The 22,989-nt window shown below is 37.1% G+C and overlaps 1 protein-coding gene across 7 annotated transcripts in view; it reads left to right on the top strand.

Annotated features, from left to right (window-relative positions):
• Positions 1–22,989, top strand: part of SMYD3 (SET and MYND domain containing 3) — a 383,126-nt gene that overhangs the window by 281,424 nt on the left and 78,713 nt on the right. The gene's annotated exons all lie outside the window — the stretch shown is intronic.

Below are 22,989 nucleotides of genomic sequence, written 5' to 3'. Positions count from 1 at the left end.
TTGAATGCCTTACTGGACTAGCAGAAAATGGTCTACAATAAGGATGGCAATAATGAGTATGCAGACAATAGAACCCTTTTTTTTTTTTTGCTTAGTTCTGCAGGAAATTTTAATACTGTCCTAGAGTACTTGTGAAGATGATTTTAACCCAGAATTCTTTGTTCTCAGTTTTGGGGTATATATTAATATTCTATCAGCAGTAGCAGCTTTTTGGTACCAGAGCAAATATTGCACCAATTCACCAATTATAATCTCTTTTTTTTTTTTTTCTTTTCACAAAAGTCGTTGCTATTTAAATATAATAATTATAAATAAAAGTTGGAGTAAAATTCCTTAGGAATGGAAGAGAAAATAGGGCAGATGTTATTATGCCAAAGGACCGTCAAAATAATATTGTGAAAATATATTCTAGTTTTTTTATTTTCTGCAAATCACCTGCTCTCAGGTTTGTGTAGTAAAACACTGGGTCAAAACACTTTGAAGTCAGTGAGAGTTTTTCCACTGAGTGTCATGAGGTCTGTGTCAGATGCTTGTGGCTTATAACTTGTGCTGACATGCTGTACATGGGGAATCTGTTTTTCCACTCTTGTAATGCTGAAATTGGGGAATTAGTGTTGTTTTTCTGCATCACAGTTTGCCAGACAGCCAAGAGGTTTTACCTCATCCTGTGCTGATGAGCAAACTGACATCTTTTGGTGACTCCTTTCAGCCTGTGTATAATGTTTGCCCTTCTAATGCCAGCACACAATGGGTTGGAGTCTTGCAGGACAGATGCTAAAGAGAGAATGACGTTAGTCATGGCAGTGCTGGGCATCTTTCTATGATAGCAGATGTTGCTGTCTTCTTCCTAACTTCTTCTGGCAGCCTTAAAGACCAAGGACAAAATTATCTTTAAAGGGAGAATTTTCTTCTCAATAAGTGGGATGTTTGAGACACATGGATAAGCAATTCCTTGAAAGAATATTCATTGCTTCTTACCCACTCATTACCACTCACAGTAAAAAGAAAAATTTAGATCTGTTTGCTCAGTGATGACAAAGTTTCATGATTACATTTCTATGATGTTATTAAGGGCAAAGTAATTCCTCAATTCAGTTGGTTTTGAGCAAGTAAAATTACAACAAGTATTCAGGGCCTCTTTCAAGAAAACTTTTCTTCCCATGAACCAAGAGTTTCTTTAACCACTTAGTATTTTTTATACTTTCTCTTTTCCTCTTGGATGAAAGCATAATTAAATTAAAACAATCATTCACTGAAAAGTACTTCATTTACAGTAAGCTTAACTGTAGTAATTTTATCTGTCACACAAGATGCTGCTGCCTTGTAAAGCTACATTTAAAAAAACTTGCTTTTTTCTTTCCTGGAAAAATTGGAAATCACAGTTGGTAAAGCGACATTACAGGTCATGTTTTTTACAAACAAAAAAAGCAGAAGCTGGAATTATCCAAAATAGTTGAATCAAGACCTCTGGATATCTTTTTCCTGTAGAAGCACATGTTTATACAACAGTTTTTGAGAAATTGGCATCTGTCTGTCAACCATATGAGACAGATGATATGAGTCTAATCAAAGTCAGTGAATTCTGGTTAACAGTTCAGATATGTTTGAAACAGTAATGTTTAGCTTGTTTGGGTTTATGTCACATGAACAGATTTTACATTCCAAGGGGTTTGGCTGTAGCTTGGCTCTGGGCTTACTCACTTAAAAAACAGGGTGTGACATTAGGGCAAGTTGTAGGAAAGAAGAACAAAGGGCCTGAGCTTTTTGTTGTTGTTGCATCATATTCTTATGAAATGGTATTGTAAGCCTCACAGGACAGGGAGAAAACAAAGAAAACTGGGATACAGAACTGCAGAGTTGGATAAAACAATTTCTATTTAATACAGAGCTCTGGATCACACAGAGGTTAAGTGATTTGACCAAACCCACAGAGGAAGTATGTTGCAAGTCAAAGGCTGGAAAATTTGTGCTTATGTTCTCAGTTATTTTTCTACAGGAATTGATGGGCATCGCAGGCAAATAATACCCTTTTTTTCTCGTTCACTGTCTTTATCACTGTCTTCCTATACTTGCTACATTTTGGTTTACCTTTTTATGTGGCACTGGAAATAAAAAATCCAGGAAGGCAGTAGCTGCTATATTTTTACTGATGTGCCACAGTTTCTGAATATCCTATTAGTGTGTTATGTATTCTACATTGGGCACCACTAGAATAATGATTTTTGACTGAGTGTATAGCCAGGGGACTGTCCTAATTTGCATTGTTACAATTTTAACTAATACAATGATATCCCTGCAGGTCATTTGCAATCTGCCTAATCTATTTGCTGAAGCAATGTCATGTAAATTAGAATTGTGAGAAGATGATTGTAAATTATTAAGTTGGCATGTCTGGAAGTTACAGTCCTTGAGCTGAGATGCAGCAACAGATTGTTGCAAGCCTGTCTTTCATGACAAGTAAACTTTAACTAATTTAATGCTAATTTAAGTCACTATGCAGTGCCTGACTGTCTGACTGTACCTTACAATCTATTCTGTTAAATACTTAGATTTACTTTTTTTTCACTAGGAAGTCTGAAATTGCTCACAAGCTATCTAAAGCTTATTTGTCTGACAGAGTCAATACAAGGATAAGTTGGGTGTTTCAGAAAATGAATTTTTTTCAGGGATGTGTGTGCAGCTCTGGAGGCTGCTGCTGGTTTTAGATTCTGTTTCAGTGCAGGTGCATGGCAGCCCACCAGGCAGAATGGTTGCTCTGGCATGAGAAATGAACACTCTGTCCTTGGGTACAGTGTGGCCTCTGTGTCCTCTCTACTGCCTTTGAGTTTGCTGTTTACTGAAGTAAATAGTGTTCGATGTTGACATCTTCGTATTCAGTAACTAACGTGGACTTTTCTTGGAAGTCTATTAAGTGCTGCCATTCCCTACTAAACACCTCTATATAGATATAATTTTGGCACGTTTTTGAAGGAAGGACAAGGCATGAAACATAATTATCACTTGGGATTCCTTTATTAAGGGTAGTCTTACATAGTACTGGCACAAGCACAGTGGTTTTTTGGCTGTCAGTGAAGTTCTTCATAGCCACAGTTATCTTCAGAAGAAGGAGATTTTCAGAATGACACAATAAACAGATATGTGCTGTTGGGGGAGCTTTTGGGACAAGACAGGCTTCCAGAATACAGAGTGCAGACTGATAGTCGGAAAGTTGCTCAGATCCTGCAATGAGTGCTGCCAAAGCAGGCTTTGAGCTAGACAGCTTAAAAACCTAGACAGGGATTGTATCAGGCATATATTTAGAAAATAATTATGCACATTCTTTTGAATATATAGAATGATGGTGAAAATTGTATCATTCATCGGGCATGTTGGTTTAAAAAACCAAGAAACGCTGTTAGAGCCTGAGAACAGAGACTTGGTATCTTTGTGAGAGATTCACAGACGCTTGATTTCATTCATCCACCCACACAGTCTGAGATAAGCATAAGAAAATTGTTCTACTTCAAGAAGGGAAGTTAACTGACTTGAAAAGCTGTCTTGGAGGTCAAGGACTTCTGTGATAAAACTTCTACATTTTTATTTGATCAATTTGCTGATTTTTCCACATAAGAGTTCGTTGGTTTTATATTTTCATGTTCTCAGAGCAGAGAATCCAGATTTTGTCAAATATATTGCTGTACAGTAAAAAAGAGTGCTATCAATGAAACTGCTGTCAGTACAATTAATGTACTTATTGCCATTTTCTTTCTTGTGATAATGTTTAATTCATTCTAACCTTAACAGACATACGTGTTAAAAAGAAATGAATGTCAGACAAAAAGAATTCAGTAAATTAGTTTGGCCTAGGTAGAATATTTAACATTACAAAGAAAGCAACCAACTTCCTCCCTAATTACATTACATTTTTGTCACTGTCTGGTGGATCATTCATCACTATAAATTATATCAGTACCATGTAAAATCTGCTTGAACCACGCTGATATGCACAGCTGAGGAACTGGTCCAGTATTAAAAGCACCTGTTGCGTCTCAGAAGTTGGATGGTCCTAATTGTTACAAGAATGGTCACATTAGCACAGGCATCTTCTAGTTGTTTCTTGATTTGAGAAATCAAACAGCTCAATAGTAGGATATGCAGACTGTTTAGCATTACTGTTAGAATTTATTGTAATTTTAGAATAAGGTCTGTATTTTTGTTATTGTGTTATTGAGTGTTGTGGCTGGCTGAGCTCCAAGTGCCTGACTCATGCCAATTTAGAATGAGACTTCATTAAAAAGAAGTCTTACAAATAGGAAATGCCAGGAAAATAATTCAGAAAACTCCCCAAATCTCATAAAGATTATTGCTTAAGTTAAATGTGCTTGAATTGTCGAAGACTGGCATTTCAATAAAACACTCAAGATTTTGCAAGACAACATTTACTGAAAAACCATCAGTTAAATCTAGTATACAAATTGTCCTTATTGTTCCTCTCACTTGGCTGAGCCCCAGTGAGATTATAATCTCTGCTTTTGATTATAATCTCCAGAAGAGATATTGTCTGGGTAAAACACAGCTCAGGTACCCTGTCCTATCTAACACCAACCACTACACTTTGGTTAAAATCTTACTTGCTTGAGAACAAAGTGTCTGGTCTGCTAACCTAAATGTTTTTGCACTCCTGTATTCATGCTATCTACAGAGTTGCTTTCAACAGTCTTGCAGGAAAACTGAAGAAAAGTTCCTGAAACCAGCATGAATTATTTAAGAGTTTGCATTTTTCTGTTACTTGGTGTTATTATTGAGGTTTGTGGACTGACTCTAGAAGGGAAAACTAGTATTTCCAGTGAGACTATGATTTACATGACAAGATTTGCCTTTTTTTCCTGAAGAAGTATTGTACTTTAGGCATTATTCGCAGAAGGCTATATGCAGCATGTATACCTGTAGAAGCATCTGTGAAGGCTCCAGAGAACCAGAAATTTGCTTAAATTATTTTTGAGATATGATGTAAACTTGGGTATATGATCCTAAACCATAATTTTTTGCACAGTTTTTGAAAAGTTCCAGGTGGATTTGTATTAAGACTCTCTAGTTTCGGCCTTCTGTGAAAACAGAAGGAAATAAGTTGCCATTCATCCCAACCTGTTCCTCCCAAAGTGGAAAACAGCACAGATTTCATTGTGCACTTTCAATGACTCCAAGAAAAATGGTTCATAGTATTTGTCCACTGAAAATGAATAGCCGTGAATGTTTTTCTAGATACATACATAATTTTCCCACATGCATTATTTTCCTACACACATTTATATGTGCCATTTATACGTGTTTTGCTTCTCTCAGGAAAAAAAACACTTATTTTCTTTCCTAAAATTCATTATAGATAACTTGTATTGGAGCCAGAAATTGCACATGCTTTCAATATACAGACAAGAGTATAATTTTGGAAAATACACTATTGATGACAAATTGTTTTTCTTGTGTATAGTAAACGTTTGGCTACTGAGGGCTATTTCCTCATGAAAGAAGAGGAAGGGGCAAGACAGCCTCTTAAATCTTTTCATATTTTCATCTTTCATTGAAAGAAAATAATTTAAATTCTTCCAGAATCTGGTTTTCTTGTCACACCTGTTTTAAAAGCATCTGTTTACTTACTAGTTTTCCACTAAAGCTGCTTTCTGTAGTTTTTTTTTTTAGGAATCTTCATCTGTCATGGAGGGTGGGGAGGAGGAATAGAAAGTATTTGCTGTCAGGCGAATAATTATGTTTCTGTTGTGATTATGTGTTAAGTACTATAATCTTTTCAAAGCAGTATTTTGCCATGACCTTGTTCACTGAAGAATGCAAACTGGTGTAAATTGGCCCTGTGCACAGTCAGCGTGGGGACTCAGGGCAGGGACAGGGACAGGTCAGAGCCCGCTGGTGGCTGCTGGGCAGTGACAAGAAGCTCTGTCACCTTTGTGCTCTGACAGCCTCAGGGTTTCCTGGTGTCCAAGGGCCCTTCTGGCGAGCCCCTCTGGAGCACAAGTGACTTTCTCGGCTCACTGGGGGACAGGAAACAACTGAGACCTTCTCAGACCCCAAGTCAGAAATATTTGGGAAGTGTGAATGCTAACAGGGCACACAGGCAAGCACACCAGCTGTGCTGGGTTCGGTGTTGAATTTGGACCCTGACATCTTCAGTGCTGGGTGTATTTTCTGGATGCCCTGCTAGCCAGGAGCAGTCACACACATTTGAGGCCATAGACATTGCAGCCCTCACTTGCTCCCCTGCCTGCTGGGGCCCAGGAAAGCTGTTCCTTCCCATAGCAGCCGCTCCCTCGCTGTCTGTGCTGTGGGTGTTGACAGGCAGCATCACCCCACCAAGGCAGGCTGCAGTACACAGATGGTGAAGGCCATGCAGCAAGGGGACCGGGTGGGCTGCGCAGCCTCTCTGTGCTCTGGCATATCACAGATTCACAGAGTAGGGACCTCTGGAGGTCATCCACTCCAACCAAGGCAGTGTCACCTAGAGGAGGTTGTGCAGGAACACATCTGGGTGAGTTTTGAATGTCTCCAGAGTAGGAGATAACAGGCCTTCCCTGAACAGCTTGTTCCAGTGCTGTGCTATGCTGTGTAAAGAAGTCCTTCCTCATGCTGTGGTGAAATTTCTTGTGTTTTAGTAAACATTGCTCTTCATCCTCTCACTGGGCACCACTGAAGACAGAGCATGGCACCATCCACTTGGTACCCACCTTTGACATGCATTAATGAGATCCCCTCTCAGACATTTCTTCTCTAGATTAAACAGGCCCAGCTCCTTCAGCTGGTCCAGGCTCCTCATCATCTTTGTGGCCTCCTCTGGACCCTCTGCAGTAGCTCATTGTCTTGTGCTGTTTGGCTGCTCTTGTCCCAGGTATATCAGGGGTCTCCCTTCCTGGCTTGTGGTTGAGGTTTTAAAAGCACTCTGCAGCTTTATGGGTTTTGGCTGCTGAGGAGATTTTTTTTTCCCCTCCTCTTTGTGTCACCCCTTTTTGTGTTTTCTGTTTGATGAATTTGCTGTGTAATGGTCATGCAGTAATCTGCACCAGTGGAGAAAGGCAAGTGCAGGCTGGAAATGTACCAGAGCCGTGCATTGGACCTGCTGTCCAATTTCACAGCATCATGCAGCCAAGACAGAAGACATGAAATAATACATGGCCCTTAACTGGCATAACATGAACAGCGCTGTGCCTGCAGCTGTACTACAGCACTGCACCATCAACTTGTGCCACAGGGAAGGGTAAAGCCAGAAATCCTATTTCAGTTCTGGATTTTATGCTTCTGTTATTTTCCAAATAACATTAAGGGTTTTTTCTTTCTAACTGTAAACCTTTTGGATACAGTCAGCGACTTCAAGAAAATTCTTTTGTATGCCAAACTGCTACTGAGGTGCTTTGTGTCCTTGGTGTTACATTCAACATCTTTATTATTCAGTTCTGCATTTCCATTCTTCACAGAGGTGTTGTAATGCTTAACTAATTAATGTCTGCATGTTGCTTGATGTCCTTGAGCAAATAGAAATATAAAGCTACACATATATAGACAAAAAATAGTATTTCAGGCCTTCTGAAATGTGGTTTCAACCTTTAGTCACAGAACTGAATTGCCAAAGTGAGAAGTAGGAATGAAGCTTTATGAGAAGCTTTATGAGGAAAGGATATCCAAAAGCATTACATTTTTCATTTCTCCCTACTGATGAAATGCCCTGTTATTTTACTTCCTGAATTAGAGGCAAGAAGAATGGCAAAAATTGTTATTCCTATAATGAGATGATACCAGGAGAAAAAAAGAAAATTTTATTCTCAAAATAAAAAGTCTCATCATGGTCTGGGTGACAATTTCTGTGTGGGGTAAAAAATAAAGAATCAATATTTTCCAAGTTTCATTGTTCCATTAACTGCTAATGTATTAGGGCAGGATATCTTCCGTCTTGTCTTTGGGATTGTGATTTACATTTAGCAACTACGTTGCAATGGAATGTAATAAACTACAATAAGCTAAAAGCCTTAATTTTTAAGTCAACATACATGTCTGCAGACTTAGGAGCTGTCACAATTTAATATTTGAGTGTGAATTTTTACTATGTAGTTCATGGTTGGCTCACGGAGGTCAAAAATAGCAACGGGAAGAATGAAAGGTTTGAGCTGATTTTAAATTAATTTTGACAGATTTTCAATCCGCTATCAGGGATTCCAAAAGTAAAGAAAAAAGCTGCTTTTGGAGGGTAAATGATTTCTTGAAAATTATTTGCTTGTTGAAATGAAGGGAATGAACAGGCTCAGATGTTTATTGATTTAAATATGTAGCATTTTTATTTGTGAATTATTTTGAAATTGAAAATATCTAAGCTCAGTTATTGTGCAGTTAGTTACTATGGATACATGGTTTGCAAAATGTGTGGCTTTATGGCTAACTTCTGCCAAAGACCATATTGTTAAATAACATCTCTTTTTTTAGACAAACACATGAAGTGGCATGAGAGTATGCTCATAGTCATGCACACAGATCTCCAGAGAGAAGTGTGAATAAGTAAATATCAGTGAGATTTATTTTGCAATTGCCATTTTATATGTCTTGGGATAGAATTATTTTTTGTTTTGATTAAAACATCCCTGCTTCTATCTTCCCACATACTGGTAGTGATGCAGCTCTCCTAAAGCCTGCTCAGCTTTCTTGACCTTTGCTGTTGTTATGCAGTCTAAGGGAAGTATTGTGGAACAGATAATTTTTTAGTTATCAAGACCAAGTGTTCTTCACTTGATTTCCCACTTTAACATGTTTCCACTGGTAAGAGACTTCTGCATTCATTTCCTTAAGTATTGTCAAGTAGTACTCAGTGACATATTTATTAATAAGCATGTAAAAATAATTATAATTTTATATTATATAAAATTTTAATAATAATAATTATAATAAGCATGTCAAAAAGTCACTCTGCACAATTGTATCTGTCTTTCTCCCATCTCATGCAGCAGATCCTGGGAATGGTATTGGGTCTTCTGCCTTGGGAATCCTCCCAATGGCCAGATTCAGCATGAAAATCATATGTGTATTCATATTTATTAAAAATAAATTTGAAGTTCACATTTTCTTCCTGACAGTAGTCCCAGTGAAGGGACTAAGACTCAGTAAGACTCAGTGCCATATAGCACAACTAGCTATGACTGGAATAGCAATATTCAAGTGAATGGGTGAGCCTTTCACAGGGCTTGGGTTGCAGGGTGACTTACTGAGGCAGGTGAGAAATGGCAGCAGTAACCTACCTGTGAGCCACCCTTTAGAGGTTATTGGGAAAGCTCAGCTGAAAACAAACTTTCTCTGTAAGTGCTTGCATGAGCAGGGCCTCTTTCTAAAGCAAGAGCAAAGCATGGAGCATTTATTTCTCCATCATCAAATGACTGAATAGTTTGTGCAAAGTTAGGTGACAATCTGACAATCTGACTTTTTACTTATAAACCAGCAGAAGAGAGTAATTATGTGGTCAAAGTGTCAGTGCTGGTTTGTTCAGTCATTCCTGTAATAAGACAATTGGCAGTGCAATATCCATGAGACAGGTGCTGAGGTGCCAGTGGATGGACTCCAGTATTTCTGCAGCCCCCTTTCCAAGGCAAGGTGTATGGTTTACATTGCCCCAGCTGTCCCACTGATATTAACTCCTTAGTTAATGAGACAGATTTTGTGAGCTAGTGAGTGTGGCTTGGAGCCAGGGACCTTGAGATCCACAGGCAGGTGAAGCTTCAGCTGCGAAGGGTTGAGTTCAGCCCTGCATTTTTGTGCAGAGGCAAAAGCTTCTGCTGGCCACTGGTTGTCACACTGACACCTTCGAGATCAGACCAGCAGGCCTTTACATGTAAGGACTGTGTCTGAGCTTGACTGCTGCTTAGAAATACTGAGGGAGCTAAGCTCTACAATAATTTTAATAGCAAAACTCTACCTATATTCTTTTGCAATCTGCATATTGTAACACATTTGAACTGCTGGTGGAGTCATTAGCCTTGACTGGTATTTTGCCAGATTCTCTCTTTTACACTCTACCCAAAAACTAATAAGTTAATTAATAAGTGCTAATTACAAAACAAGTTGTCTCTTTGATCTTGGTTTTGAATACATCATCTTGTGTAGTTTGGGGTTCTGTTTTATTTCTCTTTATAAATTCAGTCATTTTATAGTGTTTTTTTCCATTTTCTTTTCCTGCTTGTTATCTTCTTTGTTAAAAGTCATGGACATGTAACTCGAGGTTTGGAGATGTAGTTTGAAGAAACAGATTTAAAAATCTAAATTTCATCCTAAGGGAAAATTTTAACATATTTGGTTTCAATATCTTACAAAATCTGAACAACAGACTTAGATGATCCATCAAGTAGTAGCTGTAATAGCTCAAAAGATACTTCCATGTGGTGCTATCACCGTGAGAATAAAATGTCAAAGAGGTAATAACAGTGAAGCTGAAGTGCTTCATTCATGTCAGAGCTTTGCCAATGGAAAGGGGCACCTGTTTCCACTTCACCAAGGAGGGCATGTTACTGACTCTCCATTGAAAACCAGCTGGACTCAGTCTGGAAACACCGGCTATAAAGGCTAGATCATGATTCAAACTTTCAAAATGTTTTGTGATTTTATTAGGGTTAAAAGCAAAAAAAAAAACCCCACAAAAACCACAAAAGACAAAACCAAACCAAAACCAGGGAAATATTTGGTATATGAAAGCTTGATATTTTAGATTCTTGTTAAAAGACCTAAAGGTTACAATTTTACAATTTCACACAGCTGATTTATATTTTAGATGAATGGCCAAATGTAATAAAGCATGTAAAATACTTTAAAAGTCAATTTTAACTGTAACTTAAACAGGAATTGATGGAATGAATTGCTCTTTTCTATCATAACATGTAAACAAGAGAATTATTTCCACATTGGTGGAAAAAGGAATGACTGCACTTTGTTCGTTCTCATATGGCTCTCATAAGAAAAGCTAACAATGAAAACTTACCTAATATGATTTTGTAATTTTTTGTTTTAAAATCCTGTTGTCTCATGAAAGATTCCTTAGAGTGAAATCTCTTGGTAAAACTTTGTAGTTTTACCTTGTTCTAGTCATGAAAGTATAACAATTCAAAGGTAAAATTTTCATATGCAGCCAAATCAGATGAGAAACAAGTTATAAATGTAAGGAGAATGTATTCTTAAGTAATTATAACCAAATGATTATGATACTCAGTTTTCAAGATCTTAATTAGTGACAGAAGAATGTATTTTGACATGTAGGTTTTTGGCATGATGTTTGTGTAAAAAGGAGGGGAGTCAGTATCATAAACTGCAGAAGAAATGCAACAGTAGATTTGAATAACCTTCTGCTTTGTGGTTCGTATTTCTGATTCAATTTTGCACTTTCTTTAGTTTGTGATGATTACAAGAGAGTTTGTGGTGTAAATCTGGAGTTTTCATTCGGATGTGGGGCAAGGAATTTGCTAGGATCCACAAGTCAAAAATTATTACGTTCTTTGCTGTCACTCTGCATTTTGTCAGGTGTAATAGAAATGCCAGGTACTCCTCACTGCTTGCTGAAATCACTGTTTTCTTGGTTTGGGTACATGTAAAGATCAGGTGTGCACAAAAGGGAGAAAAAAGCTCAAAGTGAGGAGGATGAAAACTGTAGATAAGCATTTTCTAAGAGTGAATCTGCATATCAGAAAAAAACATGAAACACTAGGAGAGTTTTGTGATTCAGAGGGGTGTTTTGTAAATATTTTGTTAGTTTTGTAAATCCATGAGAGCCCTCTCAGCCATCTTCCTCCCTTGGAATGTATAACACAAGGCCATTGTAATTCTCTCAGTGAACAGAGTGTATGTTGGGAATTTGAAATGCAGAGGTCATGTTCTTAAAGTTTCTGATATCCTGAATCTAGGTTATGAAGACTGTTGACTTAACTTAAAAATTATAACATAAGGAATATTGAATGAAAGCCTCAGTTTTCCAGGCTACACACTGGTAATTACTTGCCTGGTCTTGCATGTATAAGTGAGATGATGCAACTCTTCCTGTACAGAAACTTTGATACTTGTACATACCCAAAAGTGTCACTTTCCCATGGAAAAATGTATTGTTATGGCAGTAAATGGCACTTTGTAAATGGCAATATATCATTTTGATACATATATTTGAGTCCTGGGAAAACCCAACCAATTTTGATAAATGTAAAGTTTCTGTGCCTTTCAAGGTATCTCAAGCTAGGGAGAAAAAATTGAAATGTTATTTTAAAAAATGTTTGCTCAACTTCCCAGTTACCCTATTCAGGCTTTCTAATGATATCACAGACACTGTCTTGGTTTAAAAAACATGGATTTTGTTTTATTATTTAATGTTAACATGGCACATTTGTAGTGAACAGCTTATGTTAGGAATTAAGCAAATCAAAGTTTGCAGACTGTCAGTGATTTGTTTTGTCTGAGTTTTACAGACTTTTGACCACTTGGAATTAGATCACCCTATTTCAGTGCTCAGAGAAATTTTATTTCAAGTTCAATTTATGAACTTTCTTCCTACCTGATTGCTGTTTTGTGTAACTCGTCTGGTGCCCCTGAAGTCACTGCCAATTTACATTAAAATAAGTGTAAATTTTGTGCTCTTACTCTTGTTGCAATCTTAAAAGAACCCCAAAGCAACCATGTGAAGTTTAGACAAAGATATATGAACAGGGAGTAGATTATTTTGTTTCAAGCTTATTTGTATAAAAATATATCCTTTATCAATTAATAGTTGCTAAAAACATGTTTCTGAGAAGTTGAAAGATTCTGTTCCTGACTGTAAGATTTAGTTCATCTTGTAGGGGTGGAGAAAGCCCTGTTCATCACAGAAATGCTCTTAGGAGGTTTCTTTGCTGCTGAGTTTGTGCAAGGGCAAAGGTGAAGGAGCAGGGAGAAAATTCTTTTGCTAACACAAGTATTTCCTGTAGACAGCAATTACATACAGGTCTGTGAACTTTAGTTAGCTACCCACAAGCATTTGAACTGTGGCTCAATGTAGTGTTTGTATAACCTTCTTTTATTTCCAACATATCTGGTAGAGACTTTTTAAAATTAAATACTTTTTTTTCCCCCATTACAATTGAAAGATCAAATAATGCAATTATTTGACCATTTTCTCACCAATTTACAGTCTGTATACCCTGAGAGAGTTCATTAAGTAGAAAGAATACATAGAAGTTCAGCTTTTTTGTGACTTTTTCTGCAAGCTATGATTCTAGCTGTGCTACTTTATATCTAGCTGGTTTACAGCGCTTTTATCAACTTATTGCTAGATGTTCTTTGACTCAGAGTTCTCTGTTTGAGCTTAATTTAGACTAAATTGTTACATTTTCTCTGTGGCTCTTGCTCAAATGGAGGTGGTGCTTAATGCTGCCTCTAAGTATTGTGTGTTTTTTTCTTAAATAGAAATAGTGTATATTAACAATGCAGAAAATCACATAATTGCTACATCTAATCTGGTACAGTAAAGAAAAACATTGTTTCAAAGGAAAATGCATTCTATTCAGTTTTAGGTAGAATATTATGTTGGGAATTTGTTGTTTTGGTGAGGTAATGGCCTTCTGCTAAGGAATCCTGATGGATGGAGTGGTGTTTCTGGGTCTTGGTTTGTGGAGTTCAGGCATTGTGGGTTCTGAAAGCCCTGTTCCCATGTAACCACCCAATATATGTGCATGGCTCCTTCTCTTGGCATAAATAGCAGTTGATTTCTGCTAACACCTTCAACAGTAAAAAGAGTCCAGGCAAAATGTGGAAGGGCATTCCTGTAACTTGAGACCAGTCATTTCTGAGTGGAGCAGGTTGTAGCATCCAGAGCCTTTCAAGCAAAATTCCATGACCTGGCCTGAGAAATGCAGCTCTGAAATGTTCTGATTTAGGTCCTGGGTGCCACATGCACCCCGTGGTCCAAAGGAGACCAGGACCACAGAGCAGGATTGAGTTTTTTTAGATTTACCTCATGTCAAATATAGCATAAAATGCTAGCAAATCTTCTTTCACTGACATCATTCACTGACTATGGTTTGTCATCAAATAAGGTTGTCCATGAATGTTGGATTAGAACTGGGGGAATGAGAAAATGAGCAGCATCAGCACAAAAGCTGTACCTCACTGTAACTGGACATGTATGCGCTGTGTTGAGAGATGTCCAGTGTTATGAAAGTCGAAAAACTGAATTATATAAACTGTTTCCTGATCATTGCATTGTTTGAAAAAAAGGGCCCCAAAATAGAGAGATATAAAAGAAATGCTGGCTGGAAATCCTTGGGGAGTAGATCAGAGATATTAAGAATGCACACATTCTGTAAAAATCCAAGAACCCATTGAATACTGAGTGCTTGAGTTATACAGGCCTTAAATTTACTGCTTTAGCTTTAATTTGTTCTATGCATCACATCACATCACATCTTTAAATTAAATACTGTTCTACTTTGTACTTACATTGAGTTCATTTTATGTATTCTGGCTTACATATCCTGCTATTTTCTATGGGCATATTCACCCTTCTGTGCCAGAGCACATGTGTAGAGCACAGTTTTCCTTTCAGTCAGGAAGAGATCTTCAGCTGTGGTTTGGATTAAACAATCTCTTCAGTGCCTTCAATAGGCCACCACTCTTTTCCCCCAAAAGACCTCTCATTAAGGCAATCAGCTAGGTATTCCAGTGTTTCAGAATTGAATACAGAGTGAGATTTTGTTTCAGTTTTATTTTTTCCTGTTAAAGTTCTAATTGCCTCCTGGACTTTATATATTGGATGAATACCAGGTGGTACTCAATCCTTCTCACTGTTCCTGGGCAGGTCTAGCCTGCCTCAGACCCATCACTGCTGTGGCACAGTAGCATCAGTCATTTTATCTGGCAGCACTCTTCATACACTGCCTGTGGAAGGAAGGTCTAAGAGTGGGAAAAAATGCATTCTGCAGGCATATGCTAACCAAATGTTCAAAAACTTTCAAATGAGAACAGTTTATTTAGGATGTTATTTGCTGGCACTTTACAAACAGCACATGTATTTGTCAAATCATGGTTTTACACATAACTTAAATTAGCTGCTCTCAGAAGATTTTTGACTGCCAACTATCTGGAAGAACAGTACATGATTCCTATTGTCTTACTGATCTCCTAATGTCTTTAATGAGAAGAAAGGGGGTTATAACTCTAAAGGTGATGAATTTAGAAAAGGGCATGTCTGATGCACTGATTTGTAGAACTGATAATGTCACTCAGTTTGAATTATAGGAATAGGTTAGAAAATAAGCAAATCTAAGTAACTTAAAACCTTTTTTTTTGCTTCATTGATATGATAAAAAGAACAATAGTTATTCCTTTTGGTAAAACTGTATATCAAAGGAAAAACAATAGTAGCTTATCTATAGAAAAGTGTAAGAAAAATGTAAGGAACTGGCAGTGGTATTAGTTTTATTTTGAGCCTCAATGCACAAACATTATAAGAGCCTAAAATTTTGTTTGGTTAATGCAAACCAGAGCAGGCTTGGGCTAGCCTGGCTTGTTAGTGATCATGGACACAGTTAGGTTGTCAGTGTTGTATGCTTCCATATTGAGTTGCCATGTATTTCTTTCCACCAAAAAAGTCTTATGTTCAGTCCTAAAACTCCCCAGTCATCTTTGGTTTAGACTGTAAGTCAATTAACCAAGTGAGACTAGTGCTGGTTCAAAAACCACATTCTGCATATAAAAAAAAATTTTGAGAAAAAATGTTTTTAAATAAAAAATGGTTTCCATATTTCTAAATTAATCAAGTCAAATGGGTTTTGTTGCCAGTTTCAGAAGAAACTTCAAAATCAAGACATTTATTTACATTTGTTTAAGTTTTTAAGAGTTAAAAGTAGTCATTTCAGGCCATTATATTTTGGAAGAGATGTTTCCTTTTTTTCTACCCTTTTTGAAATTTCTTTCAAACATTCTCAGCTTTTGTGCTTTCAGAAATTTCCTAGTGGAAACAATTTTAAAGCAGTGGCATGAAAAAGTTTTCTCCAGATTTTTATAGTCCCTCTCATTCCCTATCCCCTCCCCTCAGCAAAAAAGATATTGTGACACCATAGTTAAAGAGTGAGGAAGAGAAGAGAAGAGGCAAATATTCCACTAAGCCAAATAGACCAAATCCAAATTCTTATGGTTGATGAACTTCAAAAGTCAAATATACTTGAAGGTCCAGCTTCAGCAAGCACTTCCAAAAGGAATAACAAGTATATTGCCTCTGTGATAAAACGTCATCAAACACTGACATATTTAGGTTAGAATTTCTCTGACCTATCTTGAACTGCCTAATAGTTTTGTCTTAGGAAATCACCCCTTGGTAATGGAAAGGGGTGGCACATACTACTTTGTTCCACCCACATTATTAGCTGAAGTTATGTAAGAGTATATCATTAAGGTTTTGATTTTGCTTATATAATTTCCATACAAGCATCTGTAGCTGAATCTCACCCTAATAATTCATAGTAAGTCTAACTTCTTTTTTTTTTGTAAATATACCATTACAAAGAATTTAAACATCTCTGTAACAGAATAGGCAAGACAAACACAATGTCAGTTAATGACTCCTGGATGCCCATGAAGTTTGATCCCATTCATAAACAAGCAGTGTGTTTTCAATAAGTGGGCGTGCAGTGGCTGTTGAAATCAAGTTAATAACTCTTCCCCATTTCACAGGAGTGGAGTTACCAGTAGGAAAATGAGGATGAAGAGAAGGATGTCATGCTCCTACTCCACTCCAATTAATAATGCCAAGTGCTGCAAGCATACTGTAATATGATCCATTAGTGGCTTTGCAGCTCCCACTCTCCCGTTCTGCTCCCGAAATAGATGATTCAGTTCTGTTCCAAAAAGCAGGAATAATAATAACATTTACAGAGCTGGGTAAAAGCTAAAATTTCACCAAGGGCACCATGGGACTTGCTGACTGTTGATAGAGGAAAATTTGTGAAAAGGCTGAGACAGGTTGCACAAAACTTTAATGGGAGTCCTGCAAAAATTTAAGATATTTTGTTTTATACTAAGACTGCAATAATTTTGCGTGTTTCAAGCTTACCTTTTCAATTCCAGGTTTTTAACTACAGGTTGCACATGCATTTAAAAGAAAAAGGTGCTCATAGCAAGCATAACATTTGTCCTAGTAATGATGGCTTTGAAACTCTTAGTAATCAAATATATTTAGCTGCATAACTAAATATTTTTATTTGAAAGATTGGAGAAGTATGTGTGGGATTAAGGGGAGAGGAGGTAATTTACCATGACCTATTTTCATTCCATTTCAATCAAAATTGCACCACTTAGCTGAGTACTATAAAGGGATGCCTGAAGCACACTTGCACTAAATTATCTGGTAATGTCAGGGCAAATTTCTGGTCTCCTGTCTTGTAGGTGGTGACAGCCTATCTGCAAGGGATACCTGTCTTCTGCGCACTCGTCAGAAAACTTCATGTGCTAGGATAGCAAAAAAGGCCTGAAATATTGTTAGTTGATGTGAAGAAAGATGTCCAAAGGTTAAGATGAAGAACTAAGAAAGGAATTGGAAATACATATCTTTGGTGTAACTAGCTCTGAAGTAATGGTAGTCTTTAATTCAGCCAAAATGTTGATGCTTTGGCACAGGAGATTAATAGGAAGTTTTTGAAGTAAAATTAAACACTTGTGAATTCAGTCAAGGTGTGAAACAAACTTTTCAAATTTCATGGTTTTGCAGCATACTTTGGCTTCTGAGCAAATATCATAAACAGTTAACTACTTGTGCCCTTTACTTAGTCTGAAAATCTAAATAAGAAAACTTTCCCTAATATGTTTTGATTTCTGTCTGGAAGCCTTTGGACAATACTCTTGGGCCCATGGTGTGATTCTTGGGCAGGAGTTGGAGTCAATGATCCCTGTGGGTCACTTCCAGCTCAGCTTCTTCTGTGATTCTGTCAAAACACTGAAGAAGCTTCTTTTTTCCTCTTCACCTATTTTCTTCTTTCTGATATCTCTTTCATCTCATTTTGTTTCTGTGGCCCTCATGGAAGCCAGTCAGTGTGTCTGAGTTGAATGCAACGTAGAATTGGATTTTAAGTTTAAGTTCCTGATATGGCAAAAACCTGTAAGCATGTATATGTGAGGCACAAAGGTCTAGTTTTCAAATGTGCCCCATTACAGGGCTCCTTTCAGGGCAGTGTTCAGGTAGCAGATGCCTTCCCACCACGGACAGAGCTGCCATTTCAGAGCAAGAAGCTCTGTCTGAGTAGAAAGCCTGGATGTCCTGGACAGTAGGCACAAGCAGGTGAGTGTTGTACACTTAAAACAGGGGCTTGATAGGTCTGTCACTGCTGTGGCATACTGTGCATTACAGTTTAGCACTGTTGCTCTAGTGCTCTGTGTGCCAAATGAAGTCATTAGCAGATTTGAGATCTATCAACCATCTGTGCCTGTTATCTGTTCATCTTCCAGTGGGAAAGAGCTATCAGTGCAGAACTGTAGTGGGATGTGGTGGTTCTAGAAGGTCTCTGGGGTCATTCAGGGTAATGTGCCCCTCACATAGCATTTACTGCTCACCCCTTCCTCCTGGAAAAATGTTTGAGTCTCTTGAGAAGTCTGTTAACATGAGAACTCATTGCAGTATATTTTGTTAAATAGTTGGCCATGACCAGTGATACCCAGGCAGCTTCAGTGTGAATGAGAGACTTAGTAATCCATGAAAGGGCCTTTTTAATATCTATTTTTAATTTACATTACATTGGGTTAATAAATTAGGGGAAAAGGGTTCATTATGACTTTCTTCCTGGTGGTGGATTAGAGTACACCAGCTGTGACACACCATTTACAGAGATGGCTGGAGTCATTGAATATCAGAGCTGGAAACTGTATTGACCCTATCAGTGCAATATACCCTTTGGAAGTCCTTGGGAGGGTTTCTTACATGTGTTATAAAGGCTGCCTCACTGTGTTGCAGTAACAGGAGCATGTGGAGACAAAATGATTGATTATTAGCCCTGGTGTTTGTAATTTGATCAGTGCAGCAAGTGTTAGCCAATAATGATTTGTTTTCTTTCCCTTACACCCTTATTGATGTGTTTCATTGTCTGAGTGTCTGAAATTCCAAATCTGGAATGTCCTGCCGTCAAGTCTAACTCTGCTTTATTTAACCCAAAGGCAAATCCTGGGTATAAAGCTGTAGGAATGAGGTCTGAACTGAGAGCAAATGCAACTCATTATATTGCAAAACTGAAGCCTCTGTGCTCTGTCAAATGCAAACACCAAAATAAATCATGGCTGTCCTCTTGATTGTAGTCTGGCACTGACAGAGATTTCTCAGACAGTAGCTTTAGACATCTTGAGAACAGTGGCCTCTTTACAGGGTAAATTTACAGAGTTTTCAGTAGTCGCTCAGAGAGAAAATCAAATGTAAAAGGTTGCAATAATTTCTATTTGGTGTTAAGGTGTGCCTGAGAGTATTGACCAGTCAGTAAAATTGGTTTATTCATTGTGTGTTTACCAGTCTAGGAGAGATTATGTCTTCTACTTGTGTTACCTTTCTGGGTACAGGGTACTTCTCTAAAATATGTGCAGCCTCAAAAGGACAAATCTTTTTATTTAATTCAGTCAGTTTATATAATATTGTTGTTGTTTCAAATAGCACCTCCTTTTAAATAAACTTGCAGGATTTATTGCCATGGAGGCAACTCAAACACTCAGAAGTGATTCTATAAACTGTTGAGTTTATAGACTAGAGCTCTGTGGCCAAACAGGCTATGATGATGAACCTTGATCACTCTAGAATATTTCAACATTTTGCATTTTAGAGGCTTGAAAAGTTTGTGACTTCCCCCTGAGAATTTTGCCTAGGTTCTCATGCTGGGAGAAGTGTTTTTTCAGAAACTGTAGAAATAGCAAGGTATTTGTCTTTGCACTTTGAAGTTCAGAAATACATGCCATTTTTTTTATTTGTGGGTATAACAAACTTTGTGTTTCCTTGGTTCTGTTTCTCTATATGCATATGCTGTCTTAGTGCTTTGTAGCTGGATGGAGAGGAATTTTTAAAGGTTTCAGAAGGGACAAACACAAATTAAATTACTGAGATAATTAATACTGCAGTATTTAAAACAACAAGGAGCATACCATTGTTTGGAAGAACACTCATTGAAGCAATCATTTGCTGGGATTTGTTTATTTTTCTTATTTTAAATCACATAGAATCAGAACCTGGTTGTAGTATAAGGAATAAAGTGAGTCAGTTAAGGCAGAAAAAAAGATGGCACAAAATAACTATGAAACTTGAAAGAAATGCTGTGATGCATGAGAAAATGTTTGTTTTGCCTTGGGTTTCTGTGTTGGGTTTTTTTCCTCTAGAAACAGAGTTAGTTAACTTCCAGTCCCAGTAGGCTTTGATCTGTAAACAATTGCCTCAGGAACAAGCAGCTTACTCATGCTCTCCTGCTGAAATGTTGGATACTCCAGATTTGGCTGTTATTTGAGCTACATCTGTGAATTTTGGGAAGCTAGAAAAACTGACTTTTCTTTGGGTGTTATCTAAAAAAAAAAATGCCGTCTTCATTTTGTTCCTTGGAAGTTGTGATCTACACCAATTCTCATTTTGAAATCTCATAACTCTACTTGATAGAACGGATCTTTAAGTCATACTTAAAACTTCCTAAATGTTTGTCTAAATAGAAATGTAGAAGTGATTAGGTAGATTTTTTAGAAACTTTGTAACAAATCTAAAAGAGAACAGAAAGCCAATCATATAGCAACAGCCTATGAATATTTCATATTTGATATCATTGTGGGCTGCTAGCTGTCTATGGAGGATTGTCATTACACCAGAATTTCTCACACTGTAAATGGTGACATCCTCCTCCTCTCTCCACCCTAATCTCAGTTCCTCTCTCTCCACTTGCTGAGCACAGAAAGCAGCCATGACTAGGGTTGCTATCTGCAGTACACATTATTTGTGTATTGCTGTTGGTTTTTTCCATTCCTGAGCTTAAAAGGGGGGAAAGATTGTCTTCTCAGAGGTTAAACAAACCTCAGAGCACCTGACAGATCCTGTGCCTCTGGCAGGATTGTGCACTGAATCATACAGCTCAGAACTCATGGGAGCACTTAAACCCATGTTTGTGTATTAAATGCCTTTTTAGATTCGGCCCTGTGTACTTTGGATTCCCAGTATTATATTTGAAACTGTAAATAATTAGAAACTAGATGGCATTTCACTGCCTTACTGGATATTGAGATGCATCTGTGTATTGTGGAAATATCTGAGAAGTTAAAAAGTGCCTCACAGTGAACTACTATTAAAAATACCTCTCCATATCTGAATCTCAGCTTATTCATTCATCTCAAATTTTTATTTGAAGGTATCCTGATATAAAAAACTGATGCATGTTTCAAAAAGAAAGAAGTAAAACTATTGAGACTTCTGTGTGTAAATCTTTTCACATAATATAATATATAACTTTAATAGAAAATGATGAAACAGTCTCTGTAACTCTATGGTGATCAAAATTCAAAATTATTAATATAAATACGTTATGGTAATAATAAGAGATTTGCAAGAAAGAGGAGTTCATTTGTTTCTAGGACATGCTTGACCTCTGCTACTTTATGACCTGTTAGAGAGAGCTAAGGCTCACAAAAGCTGGCTTTCTTTCTATTTTACCTAGAAGGCATTATTTTTTCAATAAATACCAAAATCAAGTCAATATTTTTAGAACCAGGATAATTGCCACCTGAAATGGACTAATCTTTGCCCAGAAGTTGTCTGACACTTTATACCCAATGTCAACAGGAAAGAAATAACTAAGATGTATGATTTTGGTAATTGATAGGGAACATTTGAAAGGGTTACATAAATAATAGACTAATCAAAGTATTGTTTAATGGTTTACAATACTGTGTGTACATTTATTTAAATTAATGTTGCTGTCATAATTTATGAGAAATCTTGAAAGAGGATTTAATTTTCACCTTATGGTTAATGGTATCATAAATAATAATTTGTCAATTTATAGGATAATTTATACTATTAAATTGTTCAGCATACCTCTTTAAAATAGGTGTGCATTTACTGTTCTGGACAATTACTCTGTGAATAAAAGTGAAACTTTCAAATCTCATTTCCATGTCTGCCAAACCCTACTCTTAACTCATTTTCTGTTTTAATGAGAATTAATGACATTAATAATCCAATGCTATGCAGAAGAGACCTGGGACTTTTTTGTATATGCAGTATTATCCAGTGTTTTTCTAAAGAAGATATTAATACATCAATGGTAACTATCAGCATATCTAAAAAATCAATGTAAGAAAACATCAAAACCAGCTCTTCCCCAAAAATCAAGTACTTGAAAAAATACCTTCACAATTGAATTCTGTTTTTTTTTCATTTAAGCACATGAAAGTTGTACTTGTTAATCATTTACTAAGTGTTTATATATCTTGAACACCAAAAAGACTCAGTCTGATAGTTTGGGGTAGGACTAAATCTGCTTACAGGAATCTTCCATTTTCCCCCATTATTTTCTAAAACCACTTTAATATTGTATGATTATATGAAGGAAGAATACATTTACAATAGGAATATTTGAAATTAAAGAAAAGGTTGTATTTCCCTTGGACGACAATTTGGACATGCTTTGTCTTCAGATCTTTTACATGCAAACCCAAATACCTGTAATGTGAAAGATTTTGCATTTATTTGTGCCCATATCAGGTTGCCACAACTGAGGCAGCTATTTTCTTCCAAACAGTCCCATATATATATTTTATGGGTTCCACTGCTGCACATTAAAAGGTGCTGTGAGAGCCTGGCATGAGCAGAGTCCCTTCATGGAAAACAGCCACTCTTTCCACCAGCAGTCACTATCCTCTGCTGGGTTGTTCCGGGGCTGAGCTTCTCAGACTCTGTGTAGGGTGGCTTTCTTTCTTCTTCTTTTCCTTCTACTTCAGGAAAGCAGGGCCCCTGCATGTGTTTAACCC

This window comes from Zonotrichia albicollis, chromosome 3, assembly GCF_047830755.1.
Source record: "Zonotrichia albicollis isolate bZonAlb1 chromosome 3, bZonAlb1.hap1, whole genome shotgun sequence".
Lineage (NCBI taxonomy): Eukaryota > Metazoa > Chordata > Aves > Passeriformes > Passerellidae > Zonotrichia > Zonotrichia albicollis.
The sequence above is the reverse complement of the archived record's forward strand: the minus strand, read 5'-3'. Positions and strand labels throughout refer to the sequence as shown.